Source organism: Ambystoma mexicanum, chromosome 10, assembly GCF_040938575.1.
Source record: "Ambystoma mexicanum isolate Mex_15411 chromosome 10, UKY_AmexF1_1, whole genome shotgun sequence".
Taxonomy (NCBI): Eukaryota; Metazoa; Chordata; class Amphibia; order Caudata; family Ambystomatidae; genus Ambystoma; species Ambystoma mexicanum.
In genome coordinates this window covers 1,536,830,440-1,536,856,326 of record NC_090932.1, presented here as the reverse complement: position 1 = coordinate 1,536,856,326, position 25,887 = coordinate 1,536,830,440, and the positions used below count along the sequence as shown (strand labels likewise).

Genomic DNA, 25,887 nt, shown 5'->3' with positions numbered 1-25,887 from the left:
TGGGAAATGTGTGTGGAATAGCCCCACACATTTCCAGGAGGTTTACCTACCAACATTCCATTTCTTTTTTAAAAGTATCAAACCAGCCCAGGCGGAGCGCACACTCCCCGTGCGGATGGTCTAATTCCTCACTCTTGGTCAGGTTCTTCAATTCCTACCAGTCAAGTGGTCTCTTCTGTCTGTGTCTGCACTTCATTTGCACAGCAAACAGGCATGTCTTTCCCATGGCAACAGTGTCTTCTCCAAGCTGCACACACAGACAGCCGTTTCTCAGGCTAAATGTTCTCTTCTGACCTCAGTGGCAGAGCCACACTAAGCAGATGGCTCTGCAAAGGCCCAGGGGCTACAGCAAAAAGCCTGAACAGGGCAAGGCCGCTTCATTTTTGGCAGTGGAGTGGAAGTAGAATTGCAGGGTCCGCCCTATGAGACAGGGTACAAGACGTGAATTACATAGGACCTTTTCACTTTTCCCAGAGTCCCCTGCAAAATCGGGTCTATTTTCAAGGACAAGTGCAATTATCACAAACAGGTAGGTATGTGATGGCATGGAAATGTATCGAAATTGTAATGGTTTGGTCAACAGTTGGAACGCTCAGAGACAAATTGATTCACTTCTTGTCAATGTCCTGGCTGCACTGCAGAAACAGCTGGTCGTCCTGGTGGAGCATCACTTCACCTGTCCCCAAAGGAGCCCATTTCTCGATGCTGTCCTCGCTCCTGTGCAATCCTCCAATGGCTCTTTGCATTCTCAAGCCTCTCCCATGTTGCCTTGGCAGCGGCCTGCCCAATAATCTCTCAGGAGGGCGGGGTCACTTGCCAACAGGCCACCGATCATGCTAAGGGAAAGAGCGCACAGGTAGCAGCCTGCTCATTTGCATGTTTACTCCCAGAATCCTATGCATACCTTGCTACTATATTTGCTGTCAGTTTGGTGAGCGCAAGATGATACAGGTGTTCACCTCAACAAATCTCGGCACTGGAATCCAGGCGGTTTTATGAGTTTGACAAAGGATGCTCAGGATGGAGCTTGCTGGGATCAGTGCAAGTTAAATGGGAATCCATTCCCGGGGCGCACGGGCCTCTGGGTCAGGTGCTTTAGCTTTGCGCAGTGGCAGTATCGTAGCTCATGAGGTTTAACCGAGGCGCGATTATTGCTTATTGAAAACTTTACCCAATACCCCGCCATGACAGCTTGAAATATAGCTGGAATTGGTAATTTTTGACAGTCTCTACGGAGGCTGAACCGATTTGTTTGAAAAGGAGACAATGACGCTTTTACTCCACTGGAGAAGACCTAGCAAGAGGGGTGTGTTTTTCGGAACCCATCCCTTCTATTCTTTGTTCTCTCGTGGCCTACCCTCAACAAAGGGGTTTACTTCCAGAAGCTAGCGCATTCGTAAACTCCAAGCGGCGCAGCGAAGTCTATGGAACCGTGACCATGCAGCAGGTGCATTAAGCGCCTCAGTTGTCTCGCTGCCTTCCTGATCTCACGACATGAAAACCATGAGCTTTCAGAACCTAGCAGACAGTGACCTGTCTGCCTTCGATCCTCTTTGCCACATCTGCTCTTGCGAAAGTCATCAGATTGTTGGATGGTTACTCAGGGAGGTCTGGCTGCCACTGAAGCCAACCGCAGCAGAGGGGTCGCTTTACCTTTGGCCTTCGCTCACCATCTCAGTCTTCCCAAGAGAGGCAAAAGGGCATTTCTGTCCCCATGCATTCTATAGACACATATTCACGTGGAGTCAACAACCCGATCTCTCTTGGTGTGACGAATCAACTTCCGGGGCACTAGTGGTCCAGGGAGGAATATCGCTTTCTAGACCATCAATCAGTCCCACACCTCTAGTACACCGGAAGGGGTCCGAACAGTGGACGGAACGTCAGGCTGGTTAGTTGCAACAGAGCGAAAAAACAATTGTGACCCACTGATAAAAGGGACTGTCCAGTCAAGGTTGTATACAAATATCTACTTTAGTATTAATACAACAGACAGTTCTAACACACTACAAAATACAACCCACCCTATAAAGGAAAACAGGGGACAGACAGTTTCACAAAGGAGAGGGATGCACTCTGGATACTGACAGGAGTGCAGTCGGTAAAGCAATCAGTCTGAACTGTTCAAGGTTATTTGGTTGCAGCAGCAAGGGAGCAAGAGGTCGTAAATGTCACTAAGGGCCTTCGGAGAAGGACCAGGGGGACAGAACCACAATGTAACTGGTGTTTGAGATGATCTTGGTACTCGACAGCATCGAGTGGCTTCCAGCATGCTTTGTAGCTCCGGCGACAGAGTTCAAGAGGGACGACAGATGCGGATATCAGTTGGCAGGCAGTTTGGTAAGCGAGGCTGGGCGGACGGCTGCAGGCTGCCCTACCCGGCGGCTCGGGGTGAAGAATCGTTGTCTGTGTGCTGGTTGGTGGATCTGGAACGCTGGTCGAGGGTTCTCAGACGGCTTTAGTGACTGCAGCGTGAGAACAGCCACAGTGGTGCAGCCGGTCGCAGTTTGAGAGCTCGACTGCTTCGAAAAAGTCCTTAAAAGATGGACGCTGGTTGATGCTTGTTGTGGCACTCCTCCGAGCTTCTTCTCAATGCTTGGGTCGACGTTTAAGGCGGCCGACCCAAAGCTGAGAAGAGTGTTTGCCGGCAACGGCCTTGTCCTTTGTTCAGAGACTCTCTGGCACTTCCCACCTAGGAAGCTTGCTGGCTTAACCTAGCAGGGCACGCTGTGTGCTGGCTGGGTACCGGTTCTGGTGCTGCTTGATGGATCCTCTGAGTCGGGTATCTCCCTCTGTTCCCTGGGAGATGTTTTGGGAGGTATTTTGCTTCCCTCTTGGAAATCCTGGACTTCCTTCACTGGCGGAAGCCGTGAGGCAGACTGTACCATCACCGAGGGTCCGAATGAGTCCTTCTTCGTACTCCTTTTGAAGTCGTCGGATGATCTGCTCAGTGAGGGGCTCAGCCCTCTTTTAAAGCCAAATGGGCCCCAGTGATTGGAGCATGCTAAGCCTACCTTAAAGACCCAATCCTGGGTCCCCACCACCAATCTTCTGTCATGCGTAAGGTCATGACCAGAGTGCTTTGCAACAGGAAAGGTAAGGGGTGACAACATGTACTACTAAGCCGCACCCATCTTCCTGTCTCCTGTGGATCAAAGTGGCTCTCTGGTTAATTGAGCTCGAGAACAGACTGTCTGCATCAAATCACATATATCTTCCCTCTGAAAGGGGGTGGCCCTGCAGCGGTTGCCTACTGTAAACAGTTGTTCCACACATGACATTCAATGGCCTTCATACAGAGGGGTGGGAGCTAGCTTCAAGCTGACACATTGCATATGAAAAAGGTGTTGGGGTTTCCTGCCCTGTGTTAGTTCTGTGAACAGGCCTCTTGGCAGGCCTGCTTCACTTAACTCTCATCAGTATGCGCTGCCATCAGAGAGAACCTAACAATAGGCAGGGCATATCGATGGAGCCTTTGCTATTTTAAGTAGGCTGACCAGGGCCGGAGGAAGGCGTTGCCTTCCCCCTTCAGAGATGCTTTGATGTACCCATGGCTGTCACATTGCAGCTAAATGTGACAGGAGGACCGCACCGGTAGACTGTGTCCCCCAGAGTGCACTTGACTATGTGTTTGTTGTGCAGTGTCCATTGGGAAATGTGTGCGGAATAGCCCCACACATTTCCAGGAGGTTTACCTACCAACATTCCATTTCTTTTTTAAAAGTATCAAACCAGCCCAGGCGGAGCGCACACTCCCCGTGCGGATGGTCTAATTCCTCACTCTTGGTCAGGTTCTTCAATTCCTACCAGTCAAGTGGTCTCTTCTGTCTGTGTCTGCACTTCATTTGCACAGCAAACAGGCATGTCTTTCCCATGGCAACAGTGTCTTCTCCAAGCTGCACACACAGACAGCCGTTTCTCAGGCTAAATGTTCTCTTCTGACCTCAGTGGCAGAGCCACACTAAGCAGATGGCTCTGCAAAGGCCCAGGGGCTACAGCAAAAAGCCTGAACAGGGCAAGGCCGCTTCATTTTTGGCAGTGGAGTGGAAGTAGAATTGCAGGGTCCGCCCTATGAGACAGGGTACAAGACGTGAATTACATAGGACCTTTTCACTTTTCCCAGAGTCCCCTGCAAAATCGGGTCTATTTTCAAGGACAAGTGCAATTATCACAAACAGGTAGGTATGTGATGGCATGGAAATGTATCGAAATTGTAATGGTTTGGTCAACAGTTGGAACGCTCAGAGACAAATTGATTCACTTCTTGTCAATGTCCTGGCTGCACTGCAGAAACAGCTGGTCGTCCTGGTGGAGCATCACTTCACCTGTCCCCAAAGGAGCCCATTTCTCGATGCTGTCCTCGCTCCTGTGCAATCCTCCAATGGCTCTTTGCATTCTCAAGCCTCTCCCATGTTGCCTTGGCAGCGGCCTGCCCAATAATCTCTCAGGAGGGCGGGGTCACTTGCCAACAGGCCACTGATCATGCTAAGGGAAAGAGCGCACAGGTAGCAGCCTGCTCATTTGCATGTTTACTCCCAGAATCCTATGCATACCTTGCTACTATATTTGCTGTCAGTTTGGTGAGCGCAAGATGATACAGGTGTTCACCTCAACAAATCTCGGCACTGGAATCCAGGCGGTTTTATGAGTTTGACAAAGGATGCTCAGGATGGAGCTTGCTGGGATCAGTGCAAGTTAAATGGGAATCCATTCCCGGGGCGCACGGGCCTCTGGGTCAGGTGCTTTAGCTTTGCGCAGTGGCAGTATCGTAGCTCATGAGGTTTAACCGAGGAGCGATTATTGCTTATTGAAAACTTTACCCAATACCCCGCCATGACAGCTTGAAATATAGCTGGAATTGGTAATTTTTGACAGTCTCTACGGAGGCTGAACCGATTTGTTTGAAAAGGAGACAATGACGCTTTTACTCCACTGGAGAAGACCTAGCAAGAGGGGTGTGTTTTTCGGAACCCATCCCTTCTGTTCTTTGTTCTCTCGTGGCCTACCCTCAACAAAGGGGTTTACTTCCAGAAGCTAGCGCATTCGTAAACTCCAAGCGGCGCAGCGAAGTCTATGGAACCGTGACCATGCAGCAGGTGCATTAAGCGCCTCAGTTGTCTCGCTGCCTTCCTGATCTCACGACATGAAAACCATGAGCTTTCAGAACCTAGCAGACAGTGACCTGTCTGCCTTCGATCCTCTTTGCCACATCTGCTCTTGCGAAAGTCATCAGATTGTTGGATGGTTACTCAGGGAGGTCTGGCTGCCACTGAAGCCAACCGCAGCAGAGGGGTCGCTTTACCTTTGGCCTTCGCTCACCATCTCAGTCTTCCCAAGAGAGGCAAAAGGGCATTTCTGTCCCCATGCATTCTATAGACACATATTCACGTGGAGTCAACAACCCGACCTCTCTTGGTGTGACGAATCAACTTCCGGGGTACTAGTGGTCCAGGGAGGAATATCGCTTTCTAGACCATCAATCAGTCCCACACCTCTAGTACACCGGAAGGGGTCCGAACAGTGGACGGAACGTCAGGCTGGTTAGTTGCAACAGAGCGAAAAAACAATTGTGACCCACTGATAAAAGGGACTGTCCAGTCAAGGTTGTATACAAATATCTACTTTAGTATTAATACAACAGACAGTTCTAACACACTACAAAATACAACCCACCCTATAAAGGAAAACAGGGGACAGACAGTTTCACAAAGGAGAGGGATGCACTCTGGATACTGACAGGAGTGCAGTCGGTAAAGCAATCAGTCTGAACTGTTCAAGGTTATTTGGTTGCAGCAGCAAGGGAGCAAGAGGTCGTAAATGTCACTAAGGGCCTTCGGAGAAGGACCAGGGGGACAGAACCACAATGTAACTGGTGTTTGAGATGATCTTGGTACTCGACAGCATCGAGTGGCTTCCAGCATGCTTTGTAGCTCCGGCGACAGAGTTCAAGAGGGACGACAGATGCGGATATCAGTTGGCAGGCAGTTTGGTAAGCGAGGCTGGGCGGACGGCTGCAGGCTGCCCTACCCGGCGGCTCGGGGTGAAGAATCGTTGTCTGTGTGCTGGTTGGTGGATCTGGAACGCTGGTCGAGGGTTCTCAGACGGCTTTAGTGACTGCAGCGTGAGAACAGCCACAGTGGTGCAGCCGGTCGCAGTTTGAGAGCTCGACTGCTTCGAAAAAGTCCTTAAAAGATGGACGCTGGTTGATGCTTGTTGTGGCACTCCTCCGAGCTTCTTCTCAATGCTTGGGTCGACGTTTAAGGCGGCCGACCCAAAGCTGAGAAGAGTGTTTGCCGGCAACGGCCTTGTCCTTTGTTCAGAGACTCTCTGGCACTTCCCACCTAGGAAGCTTGCTGGCTTAACCTAGCAGGGCACGCTGTGTGCTGGCTGGGTACCGGTTCTGGTGCTGCTTGATGGATCCTCTGAGTCGGGTATCTCCCTCTGTTCCCTGGGAGATGTTTTGGGAGGTATTTTGCTTCCCTCTTGGAAATCCTGGACTTCCTTCACTGGCGGAAGCCGTGAGGCAGACTTTACCATCACCGAGGGTCCGAATGAGTCCTTCTTCGTACTCCTTTTGAAGTCGTCGGATGATCTGCTCAGTGAGGGGCTCAGCCCTCTTTTAAAGCCAAATGGGCCCCAGTGATTGGAGCATGCTAAGCTTACCTTAAAGACCCAATCCTGGGTCCCCACCACCAATCTTCTGTCATGCGTAAGGTCATGACCAGAGTGCTTTGCAACAGGAAAGGTAAGGGGTGACAACATGTACTACTAAGCCGCACCCATCTTCCTGTCTCCTGTGGATCAAAGTGGCTCTCTGGTTAATTGAGCTCGAGAACAGACTGTCTGCATCAAATCACATATATCTTCCCTCTGAAAGGGGGTGGCCCTGCAGCGGTTGCCTACTGTAAACAGTTGTTCCACACATGACATTCAATGGCCTTCATACAGAGGGGTGGGAGCTAGCTTCAAGCTGACACATTGCATATGAAAAAGGTGTTGGGGTTTCCTGCCCTGTGTTAGTTCTGTGAACAGGCCTCTTGGCAGGCCTGCTTCACTTAACTCTCATCAGTATGCGCTGCCATCAGAGAGAACCTAACAATAGGCAGGGCATATCGATGGAGCCTTTGCTATTTTAAGTAGGCTGACCAGGGCCGGAGGAAGGCGTTGCCTTCCCCCTTCAGAGATGCTTTGATGTACCCATGGCTGTCACATTGCAGCTAAATGTGACAGGAGGACCGCACCGGTAGACTGTGTCCCCCAGAGTGCACTTGACTATGTGTTTGTTGTGCAGTGTCCATTGGGAAATGTGTGCGGGATAGCCCCACACATTTCCAGGAGGTTTACCTACCAACATTCCATTTCTTTTTTAAAAGTATCAAACCAGCCCAGGCGGAGCGCACACTCCCCGTGCGGATGGTCTAATTCCTCACTCTTGGTCAGGTTCTTCAATTCCTACCAGTCAAGTGGTCTCTTCTGTCTGTGTCTGCACTTCATTTGCACAGCAAACAGGCATGTCTTTCCCATGGCAACAGTGTCTTCCCCAAGCTGCACACACAGACAGCCGTTTCTCAGGCTAAATGTTCTCTTCTGACCTCAGTGGCAGAGCCACACTAAGCAGATGGCTCTGCAAAGGCCCAGGGGCTACAGCAAAAAGCCTGAACAGGGCAAGGCCGCTTCATTTTTGGCAGTGGAGTGGAAGTAGAATTGCAGGGTCCGCCCTATGAGACAGGGTACAAGACGTGAATTACATAGGACCTTTTCACTTTTCCCAGAGTCCCCTGCAAAATCGGGTCTATTTTCAAGGACAAGTGCAATTATCACAAACAGGTAGGTATGTGATGGCATGGAAATGTATCGAAATTGTAATGGTTTGGTCAACAGTTGGAACGCTCAGAGACAAATTGATTCACTTCTTGTCAATGTCCTGGCTGCACTGCAGAAACAGCTGGTCGTCCTGGTGGAGCATCACTTCACCTGTCCCCAAAGGAGCCCATTTCTCGATGCTGTCCTCGCTCCTGTGCAATCCTCCAATGGCTCTTTGCATTCTCAAGCCTCTCCCATGTTGCCTTGGCAGCGGCCTGCCCAATAATCTCTCAGGAGGGCGGGGTCACTTGCCAACAGGCCACCGATCATGCTAAGGGAAAGAGCGCACAGGTAGCAGCCTGCTCATTTGCATGTTTACTCCCAGAATCCTATGCATACCTTGCTACTATATTTGCTGTCAGTTTGGTGAGCGCAAGATGATACAGGTGTTCACCTCAACAAATCTCGGCACTGGAATCCAGGCGGTTTTATGAGTTTGACAAAGGATGCTCAGGATGGAGCTTGCTGGGATCAGTGCAAGTTAAATGGGAATCCATTCCCGGGGCGCACGGGCCTCTGGGTCAGGTGCTTTAGCTTTGCGCAGTGGCAGTATCGTAGCTCATGAGGTTTAACCGAGGCGCGATTATTGCTTATTGAAAACTTTACCCAATACCCCGCCATGACAGCTTGAAATATAGCTGGAATTGGTAATTTTTGACAGTCTCTACGGAGGCTGAACCGATTTGTTTGAAAAGGAGACAATGACGCTTTTACTCCACTGGAGAAGACCTAGCAAGAGGGGTGTGTTTTTCGGAACCCATCCCTTCTATTCTTTGTTCTCTCGTGGCCTACCCTCAACAAAGGGGTTTACTTCCAGAAGCTAGCGCATTCGTAAACTCCAAGCGGCGCAGCGAAGTCTATGGAACCGTGACCATGCAGCAGGTGCATTAAGCGCCTCAGTTGTCTCGCTGCCTTCCTGATCTCACGACATGAAAACCATGAGCTTTCAGAACCTAGCAGACAGTGACCTGTCTGCCTTCGATCCTCTTTGCCACATCTGCTCTTGCGAAAGTCATCAGATTGTTGGATGGTTACTCAGGGAGGTCTGGCTGCCACTGAAGCCAACCGCAGCAGAGGGGTCGCTTTACCTTTGGCCTTCGCTCACCATCTCAGTCTTCCCAAGAGAGGCAAAAGGGCATTTCTGTCCCCATGCATTCTATAGACACATATTCACGTGGAGTCAACAACCCGACCTCTCTTGGTGTGACGAATTAACTTCCGGGGCACTAGTGGTCCAGGGAGGAATATCGCTTTCTAGACCATCAATCAGTCCCACACTTCTAGTACACCGGAAGGGGTCCGAACAGTGGACGGAACGTCAGGCTGGTTAGTTGCAACAGAGCGAAAAAACAATTGTGACCCACTGATAAAAGGGACTGTCCAGTCAAGGTTGTATACAAATATCTACTTTAGTATTAATACAACAGACAGTTCTAACACACTACAAAATACAACCCACCCTATAAAGGAAAACAGGGGACAGACAGTTTCACAAAGGAGAGGGATGCACTCTGGATACTGACAGGAGTGCAGTCGGTAAAGCAATCAGTCTGAACTGTTCAAGGTTATTTGGTTGCAGCAGCAAGGGAGCAAGAGGTCGTAAATGTCACTAAGGGCCTTCGGAGAAGGACCAGGGGGACAGAACCACAATGTAACTGGTGTTTGAGATGATCTTGGTACTCGACAGCATCGAGTGGCTTCCAGCATGCTTTGTAGCTCCGGCGACAGAGTTCAAGAGGGACGACAGATGCGGATATCAGTTGGCAGGCAGTTTGGTAAGCGAGGCTGGGCGGAAGGCTGCAGGCTGCCCTACCCGGCGGCTCGGGGTGAAGAATCGTTGTCTGTGTGCTGGTTGGTGGATCTGGAACGCTGGTCGAGGGTTCTCAGACGGCTTTAGTGACTGCAGCGTGAGAACAGCCACAGTGGTGCAGCCGGTCGCAGTTTGAGAGCTCGACTGCTTCGAAAAAGTCCTTAAAAGATGGACGCTGGTTGATGCTTGTTGTGGCACTCCTCCGAGCTTCTTCTCAATGCTTGGGTCGACGTTTAAGGCGGCCGACCCAAAGCTGAGAAGAGTGTTTGCCGGCAACGGCCTTCTCCTTTGTTCAGAGACTCTCTGGCACTTCCCACCTAGGAAGCTTGCTGGCTTAACCTAGCAGGGCACGCTGTGTGCTGGCTGGGTACCGGTTCTGGTGCTGCTTGATGGATCCTCTGAGTCGGGTATCTCCCTCTGTTCCCTGGGAGATGTTTTGGGAGGTATTTTGCTTCCCTCTTGGAAATCCTGGACTTCCTTCACTGGCGGAAGCCGTGAGGCAGACTGTACCATCACCAAGGGTCCGAATGAGTCCTTCTTCGTACTCCTTTTGAAGTCGTCGGATGATCTGCTCAGTGAGGGGCTCAGCCCTCTTTTAAAGCCAAATGGGCCCCAGTGATTGGAGCATGCTAAGCCTACCTTAAAGACCCAATCCTGGGTCCCCACCACCAATCTTCTGTCATGCGTAAGGTCATGACCAGAGTGCTTTGCAACAGGAAAGGTAAGGGGTGACAACATGTACTACTAAGCCGCACCCATCTTCCTGTCTCCTGTGGATCAAAGTGGCTCTCTGGTTAATTGAGCTCGAGAACAGACTGTCTGCATCAAATCACATATATCTTCCCTCTGAAAGGGGGTGGCCCTGCAGCGGTTGCCTACTGTAAACAGTTGTTCCACACATGACATTCAATGGCCTTCATACAGAGGGGTGGGAGCTAGCTTCAAGCTGACACATTGCATATGAAAAAGGTGTTGGGGTTTCCTGCCCTGTGTTAGTTCTGTGAACAGGCCTCTTGGCAGGCCTGCGTCACTTAACTCTCATCAGTATGCGCTGCCATCAGAGAGAACCTAACAATAGGCAGGGCATATCGATGGAGCCTTTGCTATTTTAAGTAGGCTGACCAGGGCCGGAGGAAGGCGTTGCCTTCCCCCTTCAGAGATGCTTTGATGTACCCATGGCTGTCACATTGCAGCTAAATGTGACAGGAGGACCGCACCGGTAGACTGTGTCCCCCAGAGTGCACTTGACTATGTGTTTGTTGTGCAGTGTCCATTGGGAAATGTGTGCGGGATAGCCCCACACATTTCCAGGAGGTTTACCTACCAACATTCCATTTCTTTTTTAAAAGTATCAAACCAGCCCAGGCGGAGCGCACACTCCCCGTGCGGATGGTCTAATTCCTCACTCTTGGTCAGGTTCTTCAATTCCTACCAGTCAAGTGGTCTCTTCTGTCTGTGTCTGCACTTCATTTGCACAGCAAACAGGCATGTCTTTCCCATGGCAACAGTGTCTTCTCCAAGCTGCACACACAGACAGCCGTTTCTCAGGCTAAATGTTCTCTTCTGACCTCAGTGGCAGAGCCACACTAAGCAGATGGCTCTGCAAAGGCCCAGGGGCTACAGCAAAAAGTCTGAACAGGGCAAGGCCGCTTCATTTTTGGCAGTGGAGTGGAAGTAGAATTGCAGGGTCCGCCCTATGAGACAGGGCACAAGACGTGAATTACATAGGACCTTTTCACTTTTCCCAGAGTCCCCTGCAAAATCGGGTCTATTTTCAAGGACAAGTGCAATTATCACAAACAGGTAGGTATGTGATGGCATGGAAATGTATCGAAATTGTAATGGTTTGGTCAACAGTTGGAACGCTCAGAGACAAATTGATTCACTTCTTGTCAATGTCCTGGCTGCACTGCAGAAACAGCTGGTCGTCCTGGTGGAGCATCACTTCACCTGTCCCCAAAGGAGCCCATTTCTCGATGCTGTCCTCGCTCCTGTGCAATCCTCCAATGGCTCTTTGCATTCTCAAGCCTCTCCCATGTTGCCTTGGCAGCGGCCTGCCCAATAATCTCTCAGGAGGGCGGGGTCACTTGCCAACAGGCCACCGATCATGCTAAGGGAAAGAGCGCACAGGTAGCAGCCTGCTCATTTGCATGTTTACTCCCAGAATCCTATGCATACCTTGCTACTATATTTGCTGTCAGTTTGGTGAGCGCAAGATGATACAGGTGTTCACCTCAACAAATCTCGGCACTGGAATCCAGGCGGTTTTATGAGTTTGACAAAGGATGCTCAGGATGGAGCTTGCTGGGATCAGTGCAAGTTAAATGGGAATCCATTCCCGGGGCGCACGGGCCTCTGGGTCAGGTGCTTTAGCTTTGCGCAGTGGCAGTATCGTAGCTCATGAGGTTTAACCGAGGCGCGATTATTGCTTATTGAAAACTTTACCCAATACCCCGCCATGACAGCTTGAAATATAGCTGGAATTGGTAATTTTTGACAGTCTCTACGGAGGCTGAACCGATTTGTTTGAAAAGGAGACAATGACGCTTTTACTCCACTGGAGAAGACCTAGCAAGAGGGGTGTGTTTTTCGGAACCCATCCCTTCTATTCTTTGTTCTCTCGTGGCCTACCCTCAACAAAGGGGTTTACTTCCAGAAGCTAGCGCATTCGTAAACTCCAAGCGGCGCAGCGAAGTCTATGGAACCGTGACCATGCAGCAGGTGCATTAAGCGCCTCAGTTGTCTCGCTGCCTTCCTGATCTCACGACATGAAAACCATGAGCTTTCAGAACCTAGCAGACAGTGACCTGTCTGCCTTCGATCCTCTTTGCCACATCTGCTCTTGCGAAAGTCATCAGATTGTTGGATGGTTACTCAGGGAGGTCTGGCTGCCACTGAAGCCAACCGCAGCAGAGGGGTCGCTTTACCTTTGGCCTTCGCTCACCATCTCAGTCTTCCCAAGAGAGGCAAAAGGGCATTTCTGTCCCCATGCATTCTATAGACACATATTCACGTGGAGTCAACAACCCGACCTCTCTTGGTGTGACGAATCAACTTCCGGGGCACTAGTGGTCCAGGGAGGAATATCGCTTTCTAGACCATCAATCAGTCCCACACCTCTAGTACACCGGAAGGGGTCCGAACAGTGGACGGAACGTCAGGCTGGTTAGTTGCAACAGAGCGAAAAAACAATTGTGACCCACTGATAAAAGGGACTGTCCAGTCAAGGTTGTATACAAATATCTACTTTAGTATTAATACAACAGACAGTTCTAACACACTACAAAATACAACCCACCCTATAAAGGAAAACAGGGGACAGACAGTTTCACAAAGGAGAGGGATGCACTCTGGATACTGACAGGAGTGCAGTCGGTAAAGCAATCAGTCTGAACTGTTCAAGGTTATTTGGTTGCAGCAGCAAGGGAGCAAGAGGTCGTAAATGTCACTAAGGGCCTTCGGAGAAGGACCAGGGGGACAGAACCACAATGTAACTGGTGTTTGAGATGATCTTGGTACTCGACAGCATCGAGTGGCTTCCAGCATGCTTTGTAGCTCCGGCGACAGAGTTCAAGAGGGACGACAGATGCGGATATCAGTTGGCAGGCAGTTTGGTAAGCGAGGCTGGGCGGACGGCTGCAGGCTGCCCTACCCGGCGGCTCGGGGTGAAGAATCGTTGTCTGTGTGCTGGTTGGTGGATCTGGAACGCTGATCGAGGGTTCTCAGACGGCTTTAGTGACTGCAGCGTGAGAACAGCCACAGTGGTGCAGCCGGTCGCAGTTTGAGAGCTCGACTGCTTCGAAAAAGTCCTTAAAAGATGGACGCTGGTTGATGCTTGTTGTGGCACTCCTCCGAGCTTCTTCTCAATGCTTGGGTCGACGTTTAAGGTGGCCGACCCAAAGCTGAGAAGAGTGTTTGCCGGCAACGGCCTTGTCCTTTGTTCAGAGACTCTCTGGCACTTCCCACCTAGGAAGCTTGCTGGCTTAACCTAGCAGGGCACGCTGTGTGCTGGCTGGGTACCGGTTCTGGTGCTGCTTGATGGATCCTCTGAGTCGGGTATCTCCCTCTGTTCCCTGGGAGATGTTTTGGGAGGTATTTTGCTTCCCTCTTGGAAATCCTGGACTTCCTTCACTGGCGGAAGCCGTGAGGCAGACTGTACCATCACCGAGGGTCCGAATGAGTCCTTCTTCGTACTCCTTTTGAAGTCGTCGGATGATCTGCTCAGTGAGGGGCTCAGCCCTCTTTTAAAGCCAAATGGGCCCCAGTGATTGGAGCATGCTAAGCCTACCTTAAAGACCCAATCCTGGGTCCCCACCACCAATCTTCTGTCATGCGTAAGGTCATGACCAGAGTGCTTTGCAGCAGGAAAGGTAAGGGGTGACAACATGTACTACTAAGCCGCACCCATCTTCCTGTCTCCTGTGGATCAAAGTGGCTCTCTGGTTAATTGAGCTCGAGAACAGACTGTCTGCATCAAATCACATATATCTTCCCTCTGAAAGGGGGTGGCCCTGCAGCGGTTGCCTACTGTAAACAGTTGTTCCACACATGACATTCAATGGCCTTCATACAGAGGGGTGGGAGCTAGCTTCAAGCTGACACATTGCATATGAAAAAGGTGTTGGGGTTTCCTGCCCTGTGTTAGTTCTGCGAACAGGCCTCTTGGCAGGCCTGCTTCACTTAACTCTCATCAGTATGCGCTGCCATCAGAGAGAACCTAACAATAGGCAGGGCATATCGATGGAGCCTTTGCTATTTTAAGTAGACTGACCAGGGCCGGAGGAAGGCGTTGCCTTCCCCCTTCAGAGATGCTTTGATGTACCCATGGCTGTCACATTGCAGCTAAATGTGACAGGAGGACCGCACCGGTAGACTGTGTCCCCCAGAGTGCACTTGACTATGTGTTTGTTGTGCAGTGTCCATTGGGAAATGTGTGCGGAATAGCCCCACACATTTCCAGGAGGTTTACCTACCAACATTCCATTTCTTTTTTAAAAGTATCAAACCAGCCCAGGCGGAGCGCACACTCCCCGTGCGGATGGTCTAATTCCTCACTCTTGGTCAGGTTCTTCAATTCCTACCAGTAAAGTGGTCTCTTCTGTCTGTGTCTGCACTTCATTTGCACAGCAAACAGGCATGTCTTTCCCATGGCAACAGTGTCTTCTCCAAGCTGCACACACAGACAGCCGTTTCCCAGGCTAAATGTTCTCTTCTGACCTCAGTGGCAGAGCCACACTAAGCAGATGGCTCTGCAAAGGCCCAGGGGCTACAGCAAAAAGCCTGAACAGGGCAAGGCCGCTTCATTTTTGGCAGTGGAGTGGAAGTAGAATTGCAGGGTCCGCCCTATGAGACAGGGTACAAGACGTGAATTACATAGGACCTTTTCACTTTTCCCAGAGTCCCCTGCAAAATCGGGTCTATTTTCAAGGACAAGTGCAATTATCACAAACAGGTAGGTATGTGATGGCATGGAAATGTATCGAAATTGTAATGGTTTGGTCAACAGTTGGAACGCTCAGAGACAAATTGATTCACTTCTTGTCAATGTCCTGGCTGCACTGCAGAAACAGCTGGTCGTCCTGGTGGAGCATCACTTCACCTGTCCCCAAAGGAGCCCATTTCTCGATGCTGTCCTCGCTCCTGTGCAAGCCTCCAATGGCTCTTTGCATTCTCAAGCCTCTCCCATGTTGCCTTGGTAGCGGCCTGCCCAATAATCTCTCAGGAGGGCGGGGTCACTTGCCAACAGGCCACCGATCATGCTAAGGGAAAGAGCGCACAGGTAGCAGCCTGCTCATTTGCATGTTTACTCCCAGAATCCTATGCATACCTTGCTACTATATTTGCTGTCAGTTTGGTGAGCGCAAGATGATACAGGTGTTCACCTCAACAAATCTCGGCACTGGAATCCAGGCGGTTTTATGAGTTTGACAAAGGATGCTCAGGATGGAGCTTGCTGGGATCAGTGCAAGTTAAATGGGAATCCATTCCCGGGGCGCACGGGCCTCTGGGTCAGGTGCTTTAGCTTTGCGCAGTGGCAGTATCGTAGCTCATGAGGTTTAATCGAGGCGCGATTATTGCTTATTGAAAACTTTACCCAATACCCCGCCATGACAGCTTGAAATATAGCTGGAATTGGTAATTTTTGACAGTCTCTACGGAGGCTGAACCGATTTGTTTGAAAAGGAGACAATGACGCTTTTACTCCACTGGAGAAGACCTAGCAAGAGGGGTGTGTTTTTCGGAACCCATCCCTTCTATTCTTTGTTCTCTCGTGGCCTACCCTCAACAAAGGGGTTTACTTCCAGAAGCTAGCGCATTCGTAAACTCCAAGCGGCGCAGCGAAGTCTATGGAACCGTGACCATGCAGCAGGTGCATTAAGCGCCTCAGTTGTCTCGCTGCCTTCCTGATCTCACGACATGAAAACCATGAGCTTTCAGAACCTAGCAGACAGTGACCTGTCTGCCTTCGATCCTCTTTGCCACATCTGCTCTTGCGAAAGTCATCAGATTGTTGGATGGTTACTCAGGGAGGTCTGGCTGCCACTGAAGCCAACCGCAGCAGAGGGGTCGCTTTACCTTTGGCCTTCGCTCACCATCTCAGTCTTCCCAAGAGAGGCAAAAGGGCATTTCTGTTCCCATGCATTCTATAGACACATATTCACGTGGAGTCAACAACCCGACCTCTCTTGGTGTGACGAATCAACTTCCGGGGCACTAGTGGTCCAGGGAGGAATATCGCTTTCTAGACCATCAATCAGTCCCACACCTCTAGTACACCGGAAGGGGTCCGAACAGTGGACGGAACGTCAGGCTGGTTAGTTGCAACAGAGCGAAAAAACAATTGTGACCCACTGATAAAAGGGACTGTCCAGTCAGGGTTGTATACAAATATCTACTTTAGTATTAACAACAGACAGTTCTAACACACTACAAAATACAACCCACCCTATAAAGGAAAACAGGGGACAGACAGTTTCACAAAGGAGAGGGATGCACTCTGGATACTGACAGGAGTGCAGTCGGTAAAGCAATCAGTCTGAACTGTTCAAGGTTATTTGGTTGCAGCAGCAAGGGAGCAAGAGGTCGTAAATGTCACTAACGGCCTTCGGAGAAGGACCAGGGGGACAGAACCACAATGTAACTTGTGTTTGAGATGATCTTGGTACTCGACAGCATCGAGTGGCTTCCAGCATGCTTTGTAGCTCCGGCGACAGAGTTCAAGAGGGACGACAGATGCGGATATCAGTTGGCAGGCAGTTTGGTAAGCGAGGCTGGGCGGACGGTTGCCCTACCCGGCGGCTCGGGGTGAAGAATCGTTGTCTGTGTGCTGGTTGGTGGATCTGGAACGCTGGTCGAGGGTTCTCAGACGGCTTTAGTGACTGCAGCGTGAGAACAGCCACAGTGGTGCAGCCGGTCGCAGTTTGAGAGCTCGACTGCTTCGAAAAAGTCCTTAAAAGATGGACGCTGGTTGATGCTTGTTGTGGCACTCCTCCGAGCTTCTTCTCAATGCTTGGGTCGACGTTTAAGGCGGCCGACCCAAAGCTGAGAAGAGTGTTTGCCGGCAACGGCCTTGTCCTTTGTTCAGAGACTCTCTGGCACTTCCCACCTAGGAAGCTTGCTGGCTTAACCTAGCAGGGCACGCTGTGTGCTGGCTGGGTACCGGTTCTGGTGCTGCTTGATGGATCCTCTGAGTCGGGTATCTCCCTCTGTTCCCTGGGAGATGTTTTGGGAGGTATTTTGCTTCCCTCTTGGAAATCCTGGACTTCCTTCACTGGCGGAAGCCGTGAGGCAGACTGTACCATCACCGAGGGTCCGAATGAGTCCTTCTTCGTACTCCTTTTGAAGTCGTCGGATGATCTGCTCAGTGAGGGGCTCAGCCCTCTTTTAAAGCCAAATGGGCCCCAGTGATTGGAGCATGCTAAGCCTACCTTAAAGACCCAATCCTGGGTCCCCACCACCAATCTTCTGTCATGCGTAAGGTCATGACCAGAGTGCTTTGCAACAGGAAAGGTAAGGGGTGACAACATGTACTACTAAGCCGCACCCATCTTCCTGTCTCCTGTGGATCAAAGTGGCTCTCTGGTTAATTGAGCTCGAGAACAGACTGTCTGCATCAAATCACATATATCTTCCCTCTGAAAGGGGGTGGCCCTGCAGCGGTTGCCTACTGTAAACAGTTGTTCCACACATGACATTCAATGGCCTTCATACAGAGGGGTGGGAGCTAGCTTCAAGCTGACACATTGCATATGAAAAAGGTGTTGGGGTTTCCTGCCCTGTGTTAGTTCTGTGAACAGGCCTCTTGGCAGGCCTGCTTCACTTAACTCTCATCAGTATGCGCTGCCATCAGAGAGAACCTAACAATAGGCAGGGCATATCGATGGAGCCTTTGCTATTTTAAGTAGGCTGACCAGGGCCGGAGGAAGGCGTTGCCTTCCCCCTTCAGAGATGCTTTGATGTACCCATGGCTGTCACATTGCAGCTAAATGTGACAGGAGGACCGCACCGGTAGACTGTGTCCCCCAGAGTGCACTTGACTATGTGTTTGTTGTGCAGTGTCCATTGGGAAATGTGTGCGGAATAGCCCCACACATTTCCAGGAGGTTTACCTACCAACATTCCATTTCTTTTTTAAAAGTATCAAACCAGCCCAGGCGGAGCGCACACTCCCTGTGCGGATGGTCTAATTCCTCACTCTTGGTCAGGTTCTTCAATTCCTACCAGTCAAGTGGTCTCTTCTGTCTGTGTCTGCACTTCATTTGCACAGCAAACAGGCATGTCTTTCCCATGGCAACAGTGTCTTCTCCAAGCTGCACACACAGACAGCCGTTTCTCAGGCTAAATGTTCTCTTCTGACCTCAGTGGCAGAGCCACACTAAGCAGATGGCTCTGCAAAGGCCCAGGGGCTACAGCAAAAAGCCTGAACAGGGCAAGGCCGCTTCATTTTTGGCAGTGGAGTGGAAGTAGAATTGCAGGGTCCGCCCTATGAGACAGGGTACAAGACGTGAATTACATAGGACCTTTTCACTTTTCCCAGAGTCCCCTGCAAAATCGGGTCTATTTTCAAGGACAAGTGCAATTATCACAAACAGGTAGGTATGTGATGGCATGGAAATGTATCGAAATTGTAATGGTTTGGTCAACAGTTGGAACGCTCAGAGACACATTGATTCACTTCTTGTCAATGTCCTGGCTGCACTGCAGAAACAGCTGGTCGTCCTGGTGGAGCATCACTTCACCTGTCCCCAAAGGAGCCCATTTCTCGATGCTGTCCTCGCTCCTGTGCAATCCTCCAATGGCTCTTTGCATTCTCAAGCCTCTCCCATGTTGCCTTGGCAGCGGCCTGCCCAATAATCTCTCAGGAGGGCGGGGTCACTTGCCAACAGGCCACCGATCATGCTAAGGGAAAGAGCGCACAGGTAGCAGCCTGCTCATTTGCATGTTTACTCCCAGAATCCTATGCATACCTTGCTACTATATTTGCTGTCAGTTTGGTGAGCGCAAGATGATACAGGTGTTCACCTCAACAAATCTCGGCACTGGAATCCAGGCGGTTTTATGAGTTTGACAAAGGATGCTCAGGATGGAGCTTGCTGGGATCAGTGCAAGTTAAATGGGAATCCATTCCCGGGGCGCACGGGCCTCTGGGTCAGGTGCTTTAGCTTTGCGCAGTGGCAGTATCGTAGCTCATGAGGTTTAACTGAGGCGCGATTATTGCTTATTGAAAACTTTACCCAATACCCCGCCATGACAGCTTGAAATATAGCTGGAATTGGTAATTTTTGACAGTCTCTACGGAGGCTGAACCGATTTGTTTGAAAAGGAGACAATGACGCTTTTACTCCACTGGAGAAGACCTAGCAAGAGGGGTGTGTTTTTCGGAACCCATCCCTTCTATTCTTTGTTCTCTCGTGGCCTACCCTCAACAAAGGGGTTTACTTCCAGAAGCTAGCGCATTCGTAAACTCCAAGCGGCGCAGCGAAGTCTATGGAACCGTGACCATGCAGCAGGTGCATTAAGCGCCTCAGTTGTCTCGCTGCCTTCCTGATCTCACGACATGAAAACCATGAGCTTTCAGAACCTAGCAGACAATGACCTGTCTGCCTTCGATCCTCTTTGCCACATCTGCTCTTGCGAAAGTCATCAGATTGTTGGATGGTTACTCAGGGAGGTCTGGCTGCCACTGAAGCCAACCGCAGCAGAGGGGTCGCTTTACCTTTGGCCTTCGCTCACCATCTCAGTCTTCCCAAGAGAGGCAAAAGGGCATTTCTGTCCCCATGCATTCTATAGACACATATTCACGTGGAGTCAACAACCCGACCTCTCTTGGTGTGACGAATCAACTTCCGGGGCACTAGTGGTCCAGGGAGGAATATCGCTTTCTAGACCATCAATCAGTCCCACACCTCTAGTACACCGGAAGGGGTCCGAACAGTGGACGGAACGTCAGGCTGGTTAGTTGCAACAGAGCGAAAAAACAATTGTGACCCACTGATAAAAGGGACTGTCCAGTCAAGGTTGTATACAAATATCTACTTTAGTATTAATACAACAGACAGTTCTAACACACTACAAAATACAACCCACCCTATAAAGGAAAACAGGGGACAGACAGTTTCACAAAGGAGAGGGATGCACTCTGGATACTGACAGGAGTGCAGTCGGTAAAGCAATCAGTCTGAACTGTTCAAGGTTATTTGGTTGCAGCAGCAAGGGAGCAAGAGGTCGTAAATGTCACTAAGGGCCTTCGGAGAAGGACCAGGGGGACAGAACCACAATGTAACTGGTGTTTGAGATGATCTTGGTACTCGACAGCATCGAGTGGCTTCCAGCATGCTTTGTAGCTCCGGCGACAGAGTTCAAGAGGGACGACAGATGCGGATATCAGTTGTCAGGCAGTTTGGTAAGCGAGGCTGGGCGGACGGCTGCAGGCTGCCCTACCCGGCGGCTCGGGGTGAAGAATCGTTGTCTGTGTGCTGGTTGGTGGATCTGGAACGCTGGTCGAGGGTTCTCAGACGGCTTTAGTGACTGCAGCGTGAGAACAGCCACAGTAGTGCAGCCGGTCGCAGTTTGAGAGCTCGACTGCTTCGAAAAAGTCCTTAAAAGATGGACGCTGGTTGATGCTTGTTGTGGCACTCCTCCGAGCTTCTTCTCAATGCTTGGGTCGACGTTTAAGGCGGCCGACCCAAAGCTGAGAAGAGTGTTTGCCGGCAACGGCCTTGTCCTTTGTTCAGAGACTCTCTGGCACTTCCCACCTAGGAAGCTTGCTGGCTTAACCTAGCAGGGCACGCTGTGTGCTGGCTGGGTACCGGTTCTGGTGCTGCTTGATGGATCCTCTGAGTCGAGTATCTCCCTCTGTTTCCTGGGAGATTTTTTGGGAGGTATTTTGCTTCCCTCTTGGAAATCCTGGACTTCCTTCACTGGCGGAAGCCGTGAGGCAGACTGTACCATCACCGAGGGTCCGAATGAGTCCTTCTTCGTACTCCTTTTGAAGTCGTCGGATGATCTGCTCAGTGAGGGGCTCAGCCCTCTTTTAAAGCCAAATGGGCCCCAGTGATTGGAGCATGCTAAGCCTACCTTAAAGACCCAATCCTGGGTCCCCACCACCAATCTTCTGTCATGCGTAAGGTCATGACCAGAGTGCTTTGCAACAGGAAAGGTAAGGGGTGACAACATGTACTACTAAGCCGCACCCATCTTCCTGTCTCCTGTGGATCAAAGTGGCTCTCTGGTTAATTGAGCTCGAGAACAGACTGTCTGCATCAAATCACATATATCTTCCCTCTGAAAGGGGGTGGCCCTGCAGCGGTTGCCTACTGTAAACAGTTGTTCCACACATGACATTCAATGGCCTTCATACAGAGGGGTGGGAGCTAGCTTCAAGCTGACACATTGCATATGAAAAAGGTGTTGGGGTTTCCTGCCCTGTGTTAGTTCTGTGAACAGGCCTCTTGGCAGGCCTGCTTCACTTAACTCTCATCAGTATGTGCTGCCATCAGAGAGAACCTAACAATAGGCAGGGCATATCGATGGAGCCTTTGCTATTTTAAGTAGGCTGACCAGGGCCGGAGGAAGGCGTTGCCTTCCCCCTTCAGAGATGCTTTGATGTACCCATGGCTGTCACATTGCAGCTAAATGTGACAGGAGGACCGCACCGGTAGACTGTGTCCCCCAGAGTGCATTTGACTATGTGTTTGTTGTGCAGTGTCCATTGGGAAATGTGTGCGGAATAGCCCCACACATTTCCAGGAGGTTTACCTACCAACATTCCATTTCTTTTTTAAAAGTATCAAACCAGCCCAGGCGGAGCGCACACTCCCCGTGCGGATGGTCTAATTCCTCACTCTTGGTCAGGTTCTTCAATTCCTACCAGTCAAGTGGTCTCTTCTGTCTGTGTCTGCACTTCATTTGCACAGCAAACAGGCATGTCTTTCCCATGGCAACAGTGTCTTCTCCAAGCTGCACACACAGACAGCCGTTTCTCAGGCTAAATGTTCTCTTCTGACCTCAGTGGCAGAGCCACACTAAGCAGATGGCTCTGCAAAGGCCCAGGGGCTACAGCAAAAAGCCTGAACAGGGCAAGGCCGCTTCATTTTTGGCAGTGGAGTGGAAGTAGAATTGCAGGGTCCGCCCTATGAGACAGGGTACAAGACGTGAATTACATAGGACCTTTTCACTTTTCCCAGAGTCCCCTGCAAAATCGGGTCTATTTTCAAGGACAAGTGCAATTATCACAAACAGGTAGGTATGTGATGGCATGGAAATGTATCGAAATTGTAATGGTTTGGTCAACAGTTGGAACGCTCAGAGACAAATTGATTCACTTCTTGTCAATGTCCTGGCTGCACTGCAGAAACAGCTGGTCGTCCTGGTGGAGCATCACTTCACCTGTCCCCAAAGGAGCCCATTTCTCGATGCTGTCCTCGCTCCTGTGCAATCCTCCAATGGCTCTTTGCATTCTCAAGCCTCTCCCATGTTGCCTTGGCAGCGGCCTGCCCAATAATCTCTCAGGAGGGCGGGGTCACTTGCCAACAGGCCACCGATCATGCTAAGGGAAAGAGCGCACAGGTAGCAGCCTGCTCATTTGCATGTTTACTCCCAGAATCCTATGCATACCTTGCTACTATATTTGCTGTCAGTTTGGTGAGCGCAAGATGATACAGGTGTTCACCTCAACAAATCTCGGCACTGGAATCCAGGCGGTTTTATGAGTTTGACAAAGGATGCTCAGGATGGAGCTTGCTGGGATCAGTGCAAGTTAAATGGGAATCCATTCCCGGGGCGCACGGGCCTCTGGGTCAGGTGCTTTAGCTTTGCGCAGTGGCAGTATCGTAGCTCATGAGGTTTAACCGAGGCGCGATTATTGCTTATTGAAAACTTTACCCAATACCCCGCCATGACAGCTTGAAATATAGCTGGAATTGGTAATTTTTGACAGTCTCTACGGAGGCTGAACCGATTTGTTTGAAAAGGAGACAATGACGCTTTTACTCCACTGGAGAAGACCTAGCAAGAGGGGTGTGTTTTTCGGAACCCATCCCTTCTATTCTTTGTTCTCTCGTGGCCTACCCTCAACAAAGGGGTTTACTTCCAGAAGCTAGCGCATTCGTAAACTCCAAGCGGCGCAGCGAAGTCTATGGAACCGTGACCATGCAGCAGGTGAATTAAGCGCCTCAGTTGTCTCGCTGCCTTCCTGATCTCACGACATGAAAACCATGAGCTTTCAGAACCTAGCAGACAGTGACCTGTCTGCCTTCGATCCTCTTTGCCACATCTGCTCTTGCGAAAGTCATCAGATTGTTGGATGGTTACTCAGGGAGGTCTGGCTGCCACTGAAGCCAACCGCAGCAGAGGGGTCGCTTTACCTTTGGCCTTCGCTCACCATCTCAGTCTTCCCAAGAGAGGCAAAAGGGCATTTCTGTCCCCATGCATTCTATAGACACATATTCACGTGGAGTCAACAACCCGACCTCTCTTGGTGTGACGAATCAACTTCCGGGGCACTAGTGGTCCAGGGAGGAATATCGCTTTCTAGACCATCAATCAGTCCCACACCTCTAGTACACCGGAAGGGGTCCGAACAGTGGACGGAACGTCAGGCTGGTTAGTTGCAACAGAGCGAAAAAACAATTGTGACCCACTGATAAAAGGGACTGTCCAGTCAAGGTTGTATACAAATATCTACTTTAGTATTAATACAACAGACAGTTCTAACACACTACAAAATACAACCCACCCTATAAAGGAAAACAGGGGACAGACAGTTTCACAAAGGAGAGGGATGCACTCTGGATACTGACAGGAGTGCAGTCGGTAAAGCAATCAGTCTGAACTGTTCAAGGTTATTTGGTTGCAGCAGCAAGGGAGCAAGAGGTCGTAAATGTCACTAAGGGCCTTCGGAGAAAGACCAGGGGGACAGAACCACAATGTAACTGGTGTTTGAGATGATCTTGGTACTCGACAGCATCGAGTGGCTTCCAGCATGCTTTGTAGCTCCGGCGACAGAGTTCAAGAGGGACGACAGATGCGGATATCAGTTGGCAGGCAGTTTGGTAAGCGAGGCTGGGCGGACGGCTGCAGGCTGCCCTACCCGGCGGCTCGGGGTGAAGAATCGTTGTCTGTGTGCTGGTTGGTGGATCTGGAATGCTGGTCGAGGGTTCTCAGACGGCTTTAGTGACTGCAGCGTGAGAACAGCCACAGTGGTGCAGCCGGTCGCAGTTTGAGAGCTCGACTGCTTCGAAAAAGTCCTTAAAAGATGGACGCTGGTTGATGCTTGTTGTGGCACTCCTCCGAGCTTCTTCTCAATGCTTGGGTCGACGTTTAAGGCGGCCGACCCAAAGCTGAGAAGAGTGTTTGCCGGCAACGGCCTTGTCCTTTGTTCAGAGACTCTCTGGCACTTCCCACCTAGGAAGCTTGCTGGCTTAACCTAGCAGGGCACGCTGTGTGCTGGCTGGGTACCGGTTCTGGTGCTGCTTGATGGATCCTCTGAGTCGGGTATCTCCCTCTGTTCCCTGGGAGATGTTTTGGGAGGTATTTTGCTTCCCTCTTGGAAATCCTGGACTTCCTTCACTGGCGGAAGCCGTGAGGCAGACTGTACCATCACCGAGGGTCCAAATGAGTCCTTCTTCGTACTCCTTTTGAAGTCGTCGGATGATCTGCTCAGTGAGGGGCTCAGCCCTCTTTTAAAGCCAAATGGGCCCCAGTGATTGGAGCATGCTAAGCCTACCTTAAAGACCCAATCCTGGGTCCCCACCACCAATCTTCTGTCATGCGTAAGGTCATGACCAGAGTGCTTTGCAACAGGAAAGGTAAGGGGTGACAACATGTACTACTAAGCCGCACCCATCTTCCTGTCTCCTGTGGATCAAAGTGGCTCTCTGGTTAATTGAGCTCGAGAACAGACTGTCTGCATCAAATCACATATATCTTCCCTCTGAAAGGGGGTGGCCCTGCAGCGGTTGCCTACTGTAAACAGTTGTTCCACACATGACATTCAATGGCCTTCATACAGAGGGGTGGGAGCTAGCTTCAAGCTGACACATTGCATATGAAAAAGGTGTTGGGGTGCCCTGCCCTGTGTTAGTTCTGTGAACAGGCCTCTTGGCAGGCCTGCTTCACTTAATTCTCATCAGTATGCGCTGCCATCAGAGAGAACCTAACAATAGGCAGGGCATATCGATGGAGCCTTTGCTATTTTAAGTAGGCTGACCAGGGCCGGAGGAAGGCGTTGCCTTCCCCCTTCAGAGATGCTTTGATGTACCCATGGCTGTCACATTGCAGCTAAATGTGACAGGAGGACCGCACCGGTAGACTGTGTCCCCCAGAGTGCACTTGACTATGTGTTTGTTGTGCAGTGTCCATTGGGAAATGTGTGCGGGATAGCCCCACACATTTCCAGGAGGTTTACCTACCAACATTCCATTTCTTTTTTAAAAGTATCAAACCAGCCCAGGCGGAGCGCACACTCCCCGTGCGGATGGTCTAATTCCTCACTCTTGGTCAGGTTCTTCAATTCCTACCAGTCAAGTGGTCTCTTCTGTCTGTGTCTGCACTTCATTTGCACAGCAAACAGGCATGTCTTTCCCATGGCAACAGTGTCTTCTCCAAGCTGCACACACAGACAGCCGTTTCTCAGGCTAAATGTTCTCTTCTGACCCCAGTGGCAGAGCCACACTAAGCAGATGGCTCTGCAAAGGCCCAGGGGCTACAGCAAA

General features: G+C 50.6%; 7 non-coding genes across 7 annotated transcripts; all 7 read left to right on the top strand.

Moving 5' to 3' along the window:
- Positions 1–1,097: 1,097 nt before the first annotated feature.
- LOC138496572 (U4 spliceosomal RNA) lies at positions 1,098–1,238 on the top strand. The gene has a single exon (XR_011278071.1). It is a non-coding gene; the product is annotated as a U4 spliceosomal RNA (small nuclear RNA).
- A 3,508-nt stretch (positions 1,239–4,746) lies between these two features.
- LOC138496765 (U4 spliceosomal RNA) lies at positions 4,747–4,887 on the top strand. Its single transcript, XR_011278247.1, has one exon. It is a non-coding gene; the product is annotated as a U4 spliceosomal RNA (small nuclear RNA).
- A 3,508-nt stretch (positions 4,888–8,395) lies between these two features.
- LOC138496571 (U4 spliceosomal RNA) lies at positions 8,396–8,536 on the top strand. Its single transcript, XR_011278070.1, has one exon. It is a non-coding gene; the product is annotated as a U4 spliceosomal RNA (small nuclear RNA).
- A 3,508-nt stretch (positions 8,537–12,044) lies between these two features.
- LOC138496568 (U4 spliceosomal RNA) lies at positions 12,045–12,185 on the top strand. The gene has a single exon (XR_011278068.1). It is a non-coding gene; the product is annotated as a U4 spliceosomal RNA (small nuclear RNA).
- A 3,508-nt stretch (positions 12,186–15,693) lies between these two features.
- LOC138496730 (U4 spliceosomal RNA) lies at positions 15,694–15,834 on the top strand. The gene has a single exon (XR_011278215.1). It is a non-coding gene; the product is annotated as a U4 spliceosomal RNA (small nuclear RNA).
- Positions 15,835–19,333: 3,499 nt separating this feature from the next.
- LOC138496668 (U4 spliceosomal RNA) lies at positions 19,334–19,474 on the top strand. Its single transcript, XR_011278159.1, has one exon. It is a non-coding gene; the product is annotated as a U4 spliceosomal RNA (small nuclear RNA).
- A 3,508-nt stretch (positions 19,475–22,982) lies between these two features.
- LOC138496567 (U4 spliceosomal RNA) lies at positions 22,983–23,123 on the top strand. The gene has a single exon (XR_011278067.1). It is a non-coding gene; the product is annotated as a U4 spliceosomal RNA (small nuclear RNA).
- The last annotated feature ends 2,764 nt before the right edge of the window (positions 23,124–25,887 follow it).